The sequence below is a fragment of the Chiloscyllium punctatum genome, chromosome 15, assembly GCF_047496795.1.
Source record: "Chiloscyllium punctatum isolate Juve2018m chromosome 15, sChiPun1.3, whole genome shotgun sequence".
Lineage (NCBI taxonomy): Eukaryota > Metazoa > Chordata > Chondrichthyes > Orectolobiformes > Hemiscylliidae > Chiloscyllium > Chiloscyllium punctatum.
The window spans coordinates 80,110,387-80,125,040 of NC_092753.1; the positions used below are offsets into that span (position 1 = coordinate 80,110,387).

The 14,654-nt window shown below is 41.9% G+C and overlaps 1 protein-coding gene across 2 annotated transcripts in view; it reads left to right on the top strand.

Moving 5' to 3' along the window:
* Positions 1-5,361: 5,361 nt before the first annotated feature.
* The window catches only part of dop1b (DOP1 leucine zipper like protein B), a 144,426-nt gene continuing 135,133 nt past the window's right edge, over positions 5,362-14,654 (top strand). The window contains exon 1 of one of the 2 annotated variants that reach the window (XM_072585618.1): positions 5,362-5,776. The gene's annotated coding sequence lies outside the window, so the exon portion shown is untranslated. The remainder of the gene's footprint in view (positions 5,777-14,654) is intronic. The other variant, XM_072585610.1, reaches the window with a different exon arrangement.

Sequence of the window (14,654 nt, forward strand, 5' to 3'; positions counted from 1 at the left end):
CCAACTTTAGTGTCATCTGTAAATTTACTAACCCATCCTTCTATGCCCTTATCCAGGTCATTTATGAAAATAACATACAGCAGTTCCCTAAAACCAATCCTTGCGGCACACCACTAGTAACTGAACTCCAGCATGAACATTTCTCATCAACCACCACCCTCTGGTCTTCTTTCAGTGAGCCAATTTCTGATCCAAACTGTTAAATCTCCCTCATTCTCATGCCTCCACATTTTGTGTAATAGCCTACCACGGGGAACCTTATTAAAATCCATATACTCCACATCAACTGCTTTACCCTCATCCACCTGTTTGGTCACCTTCTCAAAGAACTCAAAAAGGTTTGTGAGACACGACCTACCCTTCATAAAACAATGTTGACGATCACTAACCAACTTAATCCCCTCTAGATGATTATAAATCCGATCTCTTATAACTTTTTCCAACACTTTACCAACAACCAAAGTAAGGCTCACTGGTCTATAATTTCCAGGCTTGTCTCTACTCCCCCTCTTGAACAATGGAACAACATTTGCTATCCTCCAGTCTTCTGGCACTATTCCTGTAGACAATGATGACATAAAGATCAAAGCCAAAGGCTTGGCAATCTCCTCCCTGGCTTCCCAGAGAATCCAAGGATAAATCCCATCTAGCCCAGGAGACTTATCAATTTTCGCACTTTTCAGAATTGTTAACACCTCCTCCTTGTGAACCTCAATCCCATCTAGTCTAGTAGCCTGTATCTCAGTATTCTCCTCGAAAATACTGTCTTTTTCCAGTGTGAATACTGAGAAAAAATATTCATTTAACGCTTCCCCATCTCCTCGGACACCACACACAACTTCCCATTATTGTCCTTGATGGGCCCTAATCTTACTCTCCTCATTCTTTTATTCCTGATACACCCACAGAAAGCTTTAGGGTTTTCCTTGCTCCTATCTGCCAACGACTTCTCATGTCCCATCCTCGCTCTTTTTAGTTCTTTCTTTTGGTCTTTTCTGGTTAACTTGTAACTCTCAAGCGCCCTAACTGAGCCTTCACGTTTCATCCTAACACAAACCTTCTTCGTCCTCTTGACAAGAGATTCAACTTCTTTAGTAAACCACGGCTCCCTCGCTTGACCACTTCCTCCCTGCCTGGTACATACTTATCAAGGACATGCCATGGCTGTTCCTTGAATAAGCTCCACATTTCAATTGTGCCCATCCCCTGCAGTTTCCTTCCCTATCCTATGCATCCTAAATCTTGCCTAATCACATCATTATTGCTTTTCCCCCCAGCTATAACTCCTGTCCTGCAGTATATACCTATCCCTTTCTATCACTAAAGTAAACATAACCGAATTGTAGTCACTATTACCAAAGTGCTCACCTAGCTCCAAATCTAACATCTGGCCATGTTCATTTCCCAGTACCAAATCCAATGTGGCCTCACCCCTTTTTGGCCTGTCTACAGACTGTGTTTGGACAAAAACGCACCCATCTAAAGTGCTCGAACTATAGTATTTCTAGTCAATATTTGGAAAGTTAAAGATCCAATAACAACTACTCTGTTATTCTCACTCCTATCCAGAATCGTCTTCGCTATCCTTTCCACTACATTCCTGAAACTATTCGGAGGCCTATAGAACTCCCAAAAGGGTGACCTCTCCTTTCCTGTTTCTAACCTCAGCCCATACTACCTCAGTAGACGAGTCCTCAAGTGTCTTTCCTGCCACCGTAATACTGTCCTTTACTAACAATGCCACACCTCCCCCTCTTTTATCATCTTCTCTGGTCTTACTGAAACATCTAAATCCTGGAACCTGCAACAACCATTCCTGTCCCTAAACTATTCATGTCTTTGAAATGGTCACAACATTGAAGTCCCAGGTACCAACCCATGCTGCAGGTTCACCCGCCTTATTCCAGATGCTCCTGGCGTTGAAGTCGACACACTTCAAACCACCTACCTGCCTGCTGGTACTCCTGCAGTCTTGAAACCTTATTCATGACCTCACTGGAACTACAATTTAGGTTCCCATCCCCCCCTGCTGAATTAGTTTAAACCCTCCCGAAGAGCATTAGCAACCCCCCACCCCCTCTCCAGGATATTGTTAACCTGCTGGTTCAGGTGTAGACCATCTTGTTTATAGAGATCCCACCTACCCCAGAATGGGCCCAGGTATCCAAAACCCTCTCGCCTGCACCATCCCTGTAGCCACGTGTTCAACTCCTCTCTCTCCCCATTCCTTGCCTCGCTAGCATGTGGCCCGGGCAACAAACCAGAGATAACAAGTTTGTTTGTTCTAGCTGTTAGCTTCTACCCTAGCTTCCTGAATTTCTGCCTTAAATGCCCATCCCTTTTCCTACCTATGTCATTAGTGCCTATGTGGAACACGACCTGGGGCTGCTCTCCTTCCCCCTCAATGATCCCAAAAACACAGTCCGAGACATCATGAACTCTGGCACCTGGGAGGCAACACACCAACCATGACTAATGCTCTGCTCATATCCCCCTTCCCTTCTGAACAAGAGGGACAGACTTTTTGCCAGAGACCTGTACCCCATGGCTTACCCCTCTTAAGTTGTCCCCCTCAACAGTATCCAAAACGGTATACTTGTTAATGAGGGGAACAGCCACAGGGGATCTCTGCACTGTCTGCCTGTTCCCTTTCCATCCCCTGGCTGTAACTCATCTGCTTTTTTCTTGTGACTAGTTCCCTTTAACTCCTCTCAATAAGCCCCTCCTCCTCCCGAATGATCCAAAGTTCGTCCAGCTCCAGCTCCAGTTCCCTAACGCATTTTTCGAGGAGCTGGAGTTGGGCGCACTTCCAGCAGATGCAGTCAACAGGTAACCCTAACCTCCCACATTCTGCAGGAGGAACATTCAACTGCCCTAACCTCCATTCCCACTATTCTAAATTCCCAAAGAAACTGTTGAAAAATAAAGAATTTTTAAAAACTACCTTACCAATCTGGTGCGCAGAACCTTTTGTTTGGTTAGAGGAGGAGGATGGGTGAGAGACACTACCTAAGTAGTGTTTCGGATAAAGCAACCACCCAAATATAATACTTCACTTCCTCAGCAGTCCCTATCTGCTCCTGCTCAGTCTGCATCCTGCCTATACATGAGGTAAGTTTTTAAATCAGTGACTCACCTTCCCGGCAGCCCCCTGGTCAGTGCTCCCGCTTTGTAAACCCACAATGTTATTAGAATCATAGAATCTCGACAATCTGGAAGCAGGCCATTTGGCCCATCAAATCTGCACCGACTGTCCGAACAGCATCCCATCCTTCCCCTATCCCTATAACTGTGCATTTTTCATGGCTACACTCCTAGCCAACACATCCTTGAACACTATGGGCAATTTATCATGACCAACCTGCCTACCCTGCATGTTTTGGACTGTGGAACGAAACTGGAGCACCCAGTGGAAACCCATGCAGACACAGGGAGAATGTGCAAGCTCTGCATAGTCACCCGAGGCAGGAATTGAACCTGGGTCCCTGGTGCTGTGAGACAGCAGTGCTAATAATTGAGCTCCCATGCCAAGGAGTTTGCCCCAGTGACCGTGAAGAAAAGGCGACTCCAAGTCAGGATGGTGAATGGCTTGAAGATAGTGTGTCTCCATTAATCTGTTGCCTTTTGTCCTTCTAGATGGAAGTGGTTGTGGGTTTGAAAGGTGCTGCCTAAGGAGCCTTGCTGAATGTCTGCAGTGCATCTTATCGAAAATATTGTTGTGAAGGCAGCCCAACTAATCTAGCTTTCAACCAAGTGTTACATTGTTACCTTATAGAGAACACGTGATGCTGTCAGGTAGTTCTGCGAGCTTTCAACTCTCTTAAAGGTACACCCACATCCTCATAACAATACACATTGCTCCTTCTAGGCAATGGTAGTGGAGGGAGTGAATGTTTGCATATGTGGTGCCAATCAGGCGGGCTGCTTTGTGGTGCCAACCTTCTTGAATGTTGTTGGAGCTGCACCCATCCAGGCAGTATTCCATCACACTCCTGACTTGCATCTTGGAGGTGATGGACAGGCTTTGGGAAGTCAGGAGACGAGTTGCTTACTGCAGTACTTCTGTCCTAAGGTGGCCTGGTGGCTCAGTGGTTAGCACTGAAGCCTCACAGCAGCAGTTTGATTGCAACCTCGGGCGACTGTGTGTGTGGAGTTTGCACATTCTCCCTGTGTCTGTGTTGGTTTTCTCTGGGTGCTCTGGTTTCCTTCCAGAATCCAAAGATGAGCAGGTCAGGTGGATTGGCCATGCTAAATTGCCCATAGTGTTAGGTGCATTAGTCAGTGGGAACTGGTTTGGGTGTGTTACACTTCAGAGTTGGTGTGCACTTATTGGGTAAAGTGGCCTGTTTCCACATTGTAAGGAATCTCATCTCGCCTCTAACCTGCTTTTGGAACCACAGTATTGACAATGACTAGTCCAGTTCAGTTTTTGCTCAATGATAACCCTCAGGATGTTCATTGTGAAAGATGCACTGATGGGAATGTGATTGAATTTTCAAACTAAAATGATTACACCATGGTAATCAATTTCCTGCCTGTTCTGAACTGACACATTGGTCTTCTGTGAACTGTCCAAATAGTTTTCCAATCGATAATTAATTCTCCTAAATCAAAAACAAGCTAATGCCTTTTGATGTTTTCTCTCTCCAATTAAAAGACACCCACAATGCAAATAAATTCACATGATTACTCCAGGCTTACTCCCCAGCCAGCTGTGCTCTGAGACATACTGGTTTGAAAATCGTGGCTCCAGAAAGACTGGCAAGTTTAATTATGAAACCTTCTCATGCACAGAGATGAAAACTCACATACCACCAGTTCAAAATCCAAACTCTAAAATAATTAAATACAAAAATGTCAAACCTTACATCACATCCTCCAGGTCTCACAACATCTGGACTATATAATCATTTTAAAAGCTGAAACTCCCCTATTCCCAATAGCATACTGGGTGTCCCTGAAGGCTAGAATTGAAACTGTACCTAAATCCCTATCAGGCATTGAATTTAGAATCCTAGTCGGATCACATGTGTAATGGGAGAGAAAAGAGTGCACATTTATTAGACACAACCTATTATCAGAACTGTGACGAATGACAGATGAACAGCGTGTAAGAAAAAGAGGTTGGACTGGGTAAAACGCAGGCACAAAAACAATAAATAAGTTGTAATGTGATTAGATGGAGACCCAATTACTACAGTTATTATAAACAGACAAGTGTTTCGCAAGGAGTATTGTCATTGAAGATGATCTGCTGTAAATAGACCTTGGAGACGTATAGAAAAAGATGCACATTCTCCCTGCTATCTCTGTGATGTTTATCACAGGACTGACTCACTCAGGGAAGGGAGACTGCTGTGTGGATGTCTTTGGGATCAGCTGGGATTGGACTGTGCCACCTCGGCGTGTGGCAGGGAGTGAGAGCCGTCTACTGAACCAGGCTGAGGACGAAGCGCTGCCCAGAACGCCGGGGAAGGAGGGATGGACCGTACTTTCATGGAGAGGGAGTTGTGAGAGGGCAGGAGGAACGCCCTGATGAGCCGAGCTGAGCTCTGAGAGACAGCCTCTCCAATCTGGGTCTCCCCCTGGCCAGCCCGGGTAATGCTACATCCAGAGGCGGAAATGTCAGCTCGCTCAGTGGTTACACTGTAACAATTCAGTAACACTCCAGCCCAGTGGGTGTAATTATACATCTCTCTCTCCCTGAATAAATCCTTTAGCAGACTCCCAGCAACACCATAGTGCCTTCCCTCTGGTGCTGTGCTTTTTCAGGCTGGTGAGTACTGTCTCTGTTTTCCGTGTTCTTTCTATCGTCCATCTTCCTCTCTTCGCTTTTTCAGTATTTTCCCCTTTTTTTTCCTATCGGGCGGTAGAAGTGTAGGGACGTTATTATTATAATTCAGTTTCTTCTTATGCCCTTGAACTATCCCTGTGTTTTCAAGGCGGTGTTGCAATATTAATCTCTGGCTTTGCACCATCCTCACAAACAAAGCAGTTACTGTGTTTCAGTAATATGGGACGTTGTTTTAAAACGATGCATCCCAGAGGACAGCTGGTTGGATGATTTATTTCAATACCACGCACGCAGTGTGAGGTGATGACCATGATTATTCCCTTCCTGATGCACTGGGTACAATCAGGATCTGATTTTTTTAAAATCAGGCTGCTTTTTCACTTTAACTTCTGTCGACAAACTCCACAAATGTTTTAGCCCGTGCAATTTGTTTCAGCCTCATTCTATTTATTTGCAATGCTTTGGTTCCAAGTGTAGTATGACGTTAGTTTTATTTTTTGCAACTAAGAATATAATTTTTTCCCCACCTCACCCCTTTTTCTATTTTCATTTTTTTGTCGTTGCCTTTACCCCCCCGCCCCCAACACTTATTATATGTAAATGCCTCATGTTGTTTCACTTATAAAACTGCATTTTGAATGGTCGCTTGAGATGTTATTTATCTGTTATCAGCATGTTCCAATATTGTGGAGTACTAGTCAATGTTGTGTTTTGGGCAGTTTCATTTGTACTAGTGTGTTTTTTCACCATTTTTAGAATTTTTATTATAGGTTTAAGCCAGCTAATTGAGAAGAACTATCTATCCCCTAAGGTCGATTTCACTTCATTTTAATTAGCTCGTCGTCTCCAACAGTTTATGGCTATAAAACAATTTTATTTTGAATTTTTAAATTTATTTAAAAGGCATTGTTAAAAATCAAATATGAGTTTTTTTTGAAAACAAAATCTTTTGATAATGGGGTAAAATTATCTTTCATTTCAAACTTAAACATTACCTTTTATGCCCTATTTCTCATCTCCAGACCAATAGCCCTCCCCAGATACCTGCATTCCTTCAAATATTGCCTCTTCAAAATTCTCAATTTTAATTTCTCTGGTGACATCTGTACTTCAATTAGGGCCTAAGTCCTGGAATTCTACCCAGAAGCCTGTCTGGCTTGTTCTCATCCCCTTTTAAGATTCTCTTTTAAAAACTACCCCCCTTGTCCAAGTTTTTGTGAACTGACTTAATATTTGTTAACGTGACTTGTTGAACGTATGGTCTAATAATGGTTCTGTGAAAAGCATCAGGAAGGTGTATTGTTTTGATTACATTACATACATAAAAGTTGTTTGTCTTGATTAATGATTTTGGATTCCATGCTGCAACATCAAGGTTGCACTTGCAATATTGTTTTGGCTGAACATTGTTAAGCATGATTGGTCTGTCTTCAAATGTATCTAAGCTAATTTGTGATGTAAATTTGGGGCGAAGGATCAACCCAAATTTCAAATAAGTGTTCTTCCTCCAGGCAGTGTCTGGTCCATCTGTGACTGCACTAATCCCTTATTATCTTCAGTATTATTAAAAAGCAGAACTGCAGGAGTTGCTACTAGTGTATAGGAAATACACATTAAACTGCAGGCACCAAACTGGGGAACGAATAGTCATCACTTTAACACTGAGGTAGTAGATTAGTGCCATCATTGGCAATTGACAGTTTGGTGACGACTCAAGTTCCATTGCTCACTCTGACTTATTAAATGAGCATCTCTAACTTTTATTTCTGGTGTTTTGTTTATCTTGCAATATATTTGTACTGTTGATGCTCACTGTTCCTTTCATTGTTTTAAAAACTGAACTGAAAGTGGTGAGGGCATTGTCCCTATTGAGCAGTTTGATATCTCTCGTTCCCATCATTCCTCTCTTGAACAAGGTCTACTTGATTTCCCACAATAGGTTGACTTTACTATGGGTTCCCTCTGTAGCCTTCCCATGTAGGTTTTCATCATCATCTTCTGCCTATACCCGCAGGTGTCTTCCAGTCTTGCTTGTGCTCTACCTACTTTGCACCCTTTACTACCTGCATTTTAAACCGCTCTCCCCCACTTTGAATTGCTAATCATTTTCCCATTCCTTTAGAACCCTCAAATCAGCAATGCTTTTGATTTTGTCTTTGCCTTTCATGATCTCTTCCATCCTCTCTGACTTGACCAGTGTTTACAGCAACTTGTAACGTGCTCTGAGACACAAGGAGTGCTCTAGAATTAATGCAATGGTGCATATGTTCCAAACAGATTTATTTTTACTGACGTTTGTTATATGTAAAACAGTGTATGATCACCAGTAAAGGAAAAATGCATTATGTTTGGGCCTAACATCTTTCTGCAGATTTTCATATATTTTTTTTAAACAGCACTTGACCGCTATAGACAAAATATTTCCTTCTGTGCAGCTGCTGAAGTAAACCTCTTAATCGCAAAAACAAATTTAGTATAAAGCATAGATATACCAGACTAGTCTGTGTTTAAGACTTTTAGCTTTTTTTTTGCAATACTAAAATATGGTTTGGATTATCATTTTAAAATGAGAAGCATAAATTTGATTTGACTCAATGTTTTAAACATTTATTTTGACATGGTTACAATAGTTAAATTTTGAGATGTTTTACAATAAATGAAAAAAATTCAGAATGATGTGTATCCACAAACTGTTGAAGGAAAAATGAGGCAAGCCAATTACAATGAAGTGAAATTGCTATGAATGCATGTTAGAAAAAGAAGGTGGACAAGAATTGTAAGCTTAGGAGCAATGAGTACAGCATTTAAATCCAAATCCTTGCATTTGTTAACTCTATTGCTTTCCCTTTTTAGCAGGTAGAAAATCTATAATAAAAGTCCATTTCAGTGCCAAGTTAGTTCCACATTTAATTATTGTTTGTACAAAATTTGATTATAAACTGTTTCAAAATAAGAATTTCCATTGGTCGACTGTCAAAATATCAATGGTTTTGCTCTCCATAAGAGAGAATATTTTACCTATGTACTGCAGTGGAAATCGAAAACAAATGTTGAAGATCAGTGGGTCAGGCAGCATCCAGGAAAAAAGAATCTAACATTTTGGAATCTGGATGACTCTTAGTCAGAGCTGGTGAAATGTGGAGGAGGCAGCATTTATATGTTGGGGGAGGAATTTGGAATGCTGGGTGTGAAAGGAGTTGAGAATCCTTGTGCTGAAATCATAGAAAGCTAACATTCAATTTCAGCAGGGAATAGCAAAGGCAGGTTGTCTCGGTGAGAAAGGTTGGAATTGTTTCTAATAGAGTTTAAAAGAGTGACGGGTGACTTGTTTGAAATGGAGACTTGATCAAGGCCTTTCAAGTTCTATGTGGAAAGGATGTTGCCTCTTGTGGATGACTCCAGAACTAGGGGACACTTAAAATTAGGTGTTGTACATTTAGGACAGATGAGCATTGCCTTGTCTGGGAGGATTGTGCAACTTTGGAACCCTCTAACATAGTGGAAGGTGGATCATTGAAAGCCTTTTAAAGCTTTCTGTCGGGAAGGGAATCTGAGGTAAGTGGCGTTTGAAGTGCAAACGATCAGCCCTGATCTTGATTGGCAGAGCAGGCTGAAGGGGCCAAATAGACTACTTTTTATTTTGATTGTATATGTATGTCATATAACTAGGAGAAATTGAGGACTGCAGATGCTGGAGATCAGAGTTTAAAAGTGTGATGCTGGAAAACCACAGCTGGTCAGGCAGCGTCCAAGGAGCAGGAGAGTTGACATTTCGAGCATTAACTCTTCTTAAGGAATGAGGCATCACTTTCCTGATGAGCTTATGCTCAACGTCAACTCTCCTGCTCCTCGGACTCTGCCTGACTGGCTGTGCTTTTCCAGCACCATACTTTTCGAATATGTATGTCATACATCTGATTCTAACTTACAAATGTCCAATTGGATTTTTTTTTGTAGCTGGGTTTCATGGAGTTTACTCTGAAAGGGGATAAAGAGTTAATATATCTAACTGGGTGCACTGTTGAGTGATGGAATGTGAATTGTCCTTGTGGATTCGACGCCAGTGGTTAGCTATACATTTTAGGTGGGTCATTGAGGGGAAAGCTCATCTTTAGCTTAGGACAAATTTGGAAGGTGAGCTAGTGGCTCTTAGATTTTAAACTTCCAGTTAAAGATCTATCTTAAAACAAAGACATGGTAGCATCTTGCCCCGTTAATGGCCTTCAGATTCCTCAAGTGCTTTTATAAATCAATTATATACTTTGGAAATTAGTCACAGTTATTTTATGGAAAACATAGTAACTAAATTGAGCACAGCAAGTGAAAAGTTATTTTCAGAAGTGATATTTGTTGAGATAAAATATTGGACAGAACGTGCTGCTCTTCTGAAAATAGTGGTTTCATTTTCACCTGAAAGAATAGACTGCTCTTTGGTTTAATGTCATATCTGAGGAAATGGCCTAGCTGATAGTGCAGTACTCCTTCAGTGGAATATGTATATGTCAGCCTAGATAATTTGCTCATAATATTGAAAGTAGTAATGGCTTTATAAGCAAGGAATTATCCAAATGTCTTTTTAAACGTTGAAACAGTACCTGCACCCACCACTTCCTCTGGCGGTTCATTCCACACACGAACCAATCTCTGTAAAAACAGAAAAGGTGTCCTTGTCTTTTTTTTGTTTGAACCTTTTCTCCTCACATCTGAAAAATAGTTTTGAATTCCCCCCCTAACCTTACCGAAAACACCTTAATTATGTCTCTCATTTTATCAACCTTTCTAAGGTCACCCTCCACCTCCTATGCTCCAGTGGGAAAAAAAATCCAGCCTATCCAGCTGACTTTTATAACGCAAACCCTCCATCCCCAGCAGCATCATCAGTCTTTTGTGAACTGACTCCAATTTGATAATATCTTTCCTATAACATGATGACCAGAACTGGACCCAGTACTCCAGAACAGGCCTCATCAATGTCCTCAACATGATGTCCCAACTCGTATACTCAGAGGTCTGAGCAATACAAACGAGCTTGCTAATTGCCTTCTTAACCACCCTGTTAATCTGTGACGCAAATTTCAAAGAATTATGCACCTGAACCCCCAGGTCCGTCTGTTCTACAACATTACTCAGGATCTTACCATTAATTGTATAAGTCCTGCCTTTGTTTGTTTTGCCAAAAGGCAATACATTTATCGAAATTAAACTCCATCTGCCACTCAGCCCATTGACCCAAATGATTTGATAACCTTTACTGCTGTCATTAGCTGGTCTGACCGACATGAATCTCCAATTACATTGCAATGTGGATGTATTGTTAACTGCCCTCTGAAATGGCCCAGTCAGCCATTCATTTCAAGGGCAGTTAGGGATTGATAACATATGCTGGTTTTATCAGCGACACCTGTGAAGAATAGATCAAAATGCTAAAATATCAAGTTTGTCTTAACTCAATGTTACCAAACCCATTGTTCTGTTTTTGAAGGAAAAATGCTGAAAATGCACCTCGCTTATCTAAAGTCACCCTGCAAATTGGTTACTGTTCTACCAAGGATGGTAGAATGTGTATCCTTGAAAAGACCAACAGAATTGCAAATTAAAACTGCAAAACAGCTGCTGAGTTTTGAAGTCAAATGATTTAAATGTGAGATGTTGTGGTGGGGAAGGGAGGCACATTTATTTACTTTTTTGTAAAACATTTCCCTCCCTTTTGTCAACTCTTCAGTGAGTGAACGAAAACGGTATGTTTTCCAAAACCAAGATAATTCACAACTGCCTTTGCTGATCTAGTTAAGCTACAAAGTTGAGTGTTTTCAATTCTTCCGTTAGATGGTTAAAACACTAATTCTGCTCAATCTGTCTTTTGTTTGTCAATCTATTGAGATTTCTGCATCAAATCCATTTTCATTTCTAACTTGCTGACGTTTTAGAAATGTTTTCATAATTCTTCTCCTTTATTTGTCAAGTACAGCTTATCTTTAACAAGTCAGACAAGTCATATTGGATGCAGAAGATCATAGATATAGGAGCAGAATTAGGCCATTCAGCCCGTTGGGACTGCTCAGCCATTTGATCATGGCTGATGTGTTTCCAAACCTTGTGTTCCTGCTTTCTCTCTATAGCCCTTGATCCCCTTAGTAAGCAAGAGCCTACCTCTGTCTTAAATGCACTCAATAATTTGGCCTCCAGGGTCCCCTGCAGTAATGAGTTTCACAGACTAACCACCCTCTAGCTGAAGAAAATTCCTCCTTTATCTCAGTTCTAGAGGATCATCCCTTCACTGTGAGGCTAGGTCCTCAGGGCCAGGTTTCTCCCTCTAGTGGAATATCTTCTCCACGTCCACTCTCTCCATGCCTCTCAGTATACTGTACATTTCAATAAGATCCACCACCCCCACCCAATTCTTCTAAACTCTATGCAGTACAAACCCAGAGTCCTGAACCACTTCTCATAAGGCCTGGGATCATTCTTGTGAACCTCCTTCAAGGTCAGCACATCCTTCCTTTTGATATGGGTCCCAAACTGCTCTCAATGTTCCAAATGTGGTCTGTCCGGAGCCTTACACTGCATCAGCAGTACACCCCTGCTCTTGCATTCCAGCCATCTTGAAATTAATGCATTTGTCTTCCTAACTGCCAACTGAACCTGCGGGTTAACCCTTCAGAGGAATCCTGAACTAGGACTGCCATGCCATCGTGCTTCAGATTTCCAAATCCTCTGCCCATTTAGAAAATAGTACTCCTCTATTCTTCCTGCCAAGTGCATAACTTCTCACTTTCCCACATTGTATTCTATGAGGTACTACTTTGCTCATTCTTATAGCCCATCCAAGTCCTTCTGCGGCCTCCCTGCTTCCTCAAAACTACCTGTCCCTCTAACTATCATTGTGTCACAAAGTTAACTGTTTCTCCCTCCACTGATGTTGTTGTCAGACGTGCTGAGTATTTGCAGTCATTTCTATTTGCATTGTCATTTACACTTCGGTGCTTGGTACAAAGCCTTTCCTCGTTTCCCCTGGCTTACATTCGAGAAGCCAGCTGCGTCACACTGATGTCTTTCAAGGGTCAGGCTCGAGGAGTTGAACAGCCGAATTGTGCTCCGATTAGTTACTGAGTTGGTAGGCTGCATCTTGGATACACCATTCTCCGGTTTGGCGTTAACATCTGACACTCCAAACCCAGCCCTCCTTTTGCCTCCAAGTTTTATATAAATTTGCTTAGGTTACTTTGATTATCTTCGGTACTTGCATTGCACATAAAATCGTACTTTTATTTTTTTTTCAATTTATTTCTCTTGGGAATGCAGGATTTGCAAACATTGCACTGCCTTTTTTGAGAAGCATGCCACGATGGTTAACATTGTGGTAACGCCAGGAATTCAGAGGCCTGAACTATTGCTCCATAGGCATGGGTTTAAACCTCACCATAGCCTCTGGGTAAATTTAATATGTGGTGACTTTGGTGGATTCATGATCAGTTCTCTCTCCTAGGCAGACAGGTATTTGTAAAAGTTTTCCGAATTTAAGAAGCAGTACTTGATATGATACGTTCTTCAGTTAAAGAAACCATACAATTGGGAATGGTTCACTGATACCAGAGAACAAACCAGCCGTTAGACTGAATGTGTTGGTCTCATTAAAGTTGTGGAAGCAGCATCCTGCTCTCTAGCCAAGGGTGCAAGGAACTCTTCCTTGGGTTTTCCTTCCCTTCTTTTCTGGCCCATCTTTTTTTTTGGGAGAAGACAGCTCTCTGAGGAACACTCCATGGGGACTCCTCTCTGTGCCTGAGCAATTGGTGTTATATCATATTTCCAGAGACAGGCAACTCGTGGTCTGTCAATCAATTGTATGAATGTTTTTCGGTCAATGGGTCAGCTGGCGGCACGGTGGCACAGTGGTTAGCACTGCTGCCTCACAGCGCCAGAGACCCAGGTTCAATTCCCGCCTCAGGCGAATAACTGTGTGGAGTTTGCACGTTCTCCCCGTGTCTGCGTGGGTTTCCTCCGGGTGCTCCGGTTTCCTCCCACAGTCCAAAGATGTGCAGGTCAGGTGAATTGGCCATGCTAAATTGCCCGTAGTGTTAGGTAAGGGGTAACTGTAGGGGTATGGGTGGGTTGCGCTTCAGCGGGGCGGTGTGGACCTGTTGGGCCGAAGGGCCCGTTTCCACACTGTAAGTAATCTAATCTAATCTAGTTGACCCCTTGTTCACCTTTATCTGAGAGTTAGTTGACCATTCTTCCTAAGAACAAATATTATTTACTTTTGAAACTAAAACACATAATAATAGACTACGTTGCGGCAGATAAATTGATAAAATGAGTTCAAAGGGCATCATGACCTCAGTGTTTTTTGTCATTCTTCCCTTTTGTTTTCAAATGCTAGAACTTTCAAAGTTTAACTGTTGCTGTAAAAGTTGTTAAATGAAATCTCATGCTCCATAGGAAATGTTAGGAAAATGTTGAATTTAAGGAATCCCAATACCAATGTAAATCTGGACTAAAGTGTTTGTCTCATTTAAAGGTGGCTATTAACTATCAGATGGATATTGTGATTAAAAACACTTGGTTGATGAATATCCTTCTAGGGTAGGAAATCTGCCATTTTACTTGGTCTGTCCAGTGCTAGTTTCCTGGGTGAGTTATGTCCAGTATTTTGCCTCCTTGCAGGCCAAGTGTCAACTTCTTTCCAGCTGCCAACTTGGAAACAAAGATGAAGGATCTGAGGCAGGCAGCCTCTCAATCTGGAGTCCTGCTCTCCCTTTTGGAGGTCAAAGAGCAACTGACTTAGAATCCTAAAATTGCATAGCGCAATTCAATAAGCTCAGATTTCCGCCATGTGATAATAACAGGCATTTTAATATTCAGG